Raw genomic sequence first — 2,393 nt, 5'->3', positions numbered from 1 at the left:
AATCTGAAGCAGGCTCCAGGCTCTGAGCTGTCAGCACAGAGCCGGGCGCGGGGCTCTAACTCGTGAACCACAAGATCGTGACCTGAGCTGAAGTCAGACGCTTAACCACCCAGAGCCACCCAGGTGCCCCCGCCTGCAAGAAATTTGAGTATGCTCACGATAGATCACATTCCATAGTTTTTCACAAAATGCCATTAAAAGAAACTAGACCCTTTGCCATTGCCCTGAAAGAAAGAAAGAAAGAAAGAAAGAAAGAAAGAAAGAAAGAAGAAAAGAAAAGAAAAGAAAAGAAAAGAAAAGAAAAGAAAAGAAAAGAAAAGAAAAGAAAAGAAAAGAAAAATAAAATTAGACCTCAGCAGATTCTATTTTCATTGAAACTGGTTCAATTTGATTTTTGAACTCCTTAAAAATATTCTTCAAAGTAGGCTGAGATTTCATGATTTCATGGTGCTCTTAATCTTTTTTCAAAAAACATAGGCCATGCTGCCGTAACAAAGAGACCCACAGAGTGGTTCAAATAAAGGAATAAACCAGAAGGAGATGGGTAAGTAGTCCTTGACTAGTGGAGAAGTCTTGTATGGCTTGGTGGAAGGTGGCTACTTAGTTTGTCACGATGTCCCAGCAAGCAAAAGGAAGAAAGAGGAAGCCAAGGGCAATCAGCTTTCCTTTTTAAGAATATGACCCAGAACTTACACGCATTGGTTCATTCACATTCCATTTACCAGAACTTGGTTATGTGGCCACTCCTACTATAAGAAAAGCTTGGGGGGAGGGGGTGGCGTCTGGACAGCTCAGTTGGTTAAGTGTCTGACTGTTGATTTCAGCTCAGGTCATGGTCTCATGGTTCATGGATTCAAGCCTCACGTCCACCTCTGCAGTGACAGTGCGGAGCCTGCTTGGGATTCTCTCTCTTTCCCTCCCTCTCTCAAAATAAATAAATGGACTTTCAAAGAAATTTATTTTAAAGGAAAGAAAGAAAGGCTGGGCAGAGTAGTATCTAGCCAACAGCTATGTATCCTGCTAAACTTCAGTGTGGGTAGCAGAGTGGAAGGGTGGTATTACTAAAAAAAAAGAAGAAGAAGAAACTGGACATTGGGAGACAATGGTCTCTGCCATACCTGCAAATCTGGTTCTGTGGGGACAGCTTCAAGTGAACAATTTTAACAAGCTGTTAGATCACATCTCCAGATACATTTCAAGAATTGGATGTATATCAAAAGCACGATAGCAAGAAGTGCTATCTTGCTAGAAGATTATCTTGTTAAAAAAATTATTTGTCATGGCACCTGGGTGGCTCAGCCGGTTAAGCGTCTGACTTCGGCTTAGGTCATGATCTCACAATTTGTGAGTTCAAGCCCTACATGGGGCTCTGTGCTAACAGCTCAGAACCTGGAGCCTGCCTCAGATTCTGTGTCTCCCTCTCTTTCGGCCCCTCCTGTGCTCAAGCTCTGTGTCTCTCTAACTCTCAAAAATAAACATAAATTGGGGTGCCTGGGTGGCTCTGTCGGTTGAGCGTCCGACTTCGGCTCAGGTCATGATCTTGCGGTCTGGGAGTTCGAGCCCCGCATCGGGCTCTGTGCTGACAGCTCAGAGCCTGGAGCCTGTTTCAGATTCTGTGTCTCCCTCTCTCTGACCCTCCCCCATTCATGCTCTGTCTCTCTCTGTCTCAAAAATAAATAAACATAAAAAAAATTAAAAAAAATAAATAAACATAAATTTTTTGTTTTAATTTTTTAATTAAAAAATTGTCATACAGTTCAGAAATTAATTTTGTAATATCATTGTTATGTTTACCTTTGCTTTTTTGGGTTTTTAAAATTTCTTTTTATGTTTATTCATTTCCTGAGAGAGAGACAGAGTGCAAGCAGGGGAGGGGCAGAGAGAGAGGGAGACACAGAATCGAAAGCAGGGTCCAGGCTCTGAGCTGTCAGCACAGAGCCTGATGTGGGGCTTGAACTCACTAACCACAAGATCATGACCTGGGCTAAAGTCAGATACTTAACCGACTGAGCCACCCAGGCACCCCTACCATTGTTGTTGTTGTTGTTGTTTAAGTTAACTCTACCCCCAACATGGGACTCGAACTCATACCCCTGAGATCAAGCGTCACATGCTCTACTGACTGAACCAGCCAGGCACCCCACCATTGCTTTTGCAAAAAGGTTTAATTTATTCAAATAATATTTACTGAACTGGGCAATGTGCTAGAAAATGGAAAAACTGAAGTAAACAAGACCCTTACCTCACAGAACTGAGTTTAGTGGGTGTGAGAAAAGACAGGATTGATTCATTTTCAGAAATACCAAATAAAAGCTGTGCTGTCTAGTTAACAGAAGGTTTACAACCTGTTGGAAATATATATGAACCCCCCCCCATAATGGAGCCCCAATCCC

This window comes from Felis catus, chromosome B4 (genome assembly GCF_018350175.1).
Source record: "Felis catus isolate Fca126 chromosome B4, F.catus_Fca126_mat1.0, whole genome shotgun sequence".
Taxonomy (NCBI): Eukaryota; Metazoa; Chordata; class Mammalia; order Carnivora; family Felidae; genus Felis; species Felis catus.
This window is presented reverse-complemented; position numbering follows the sequence as displayed.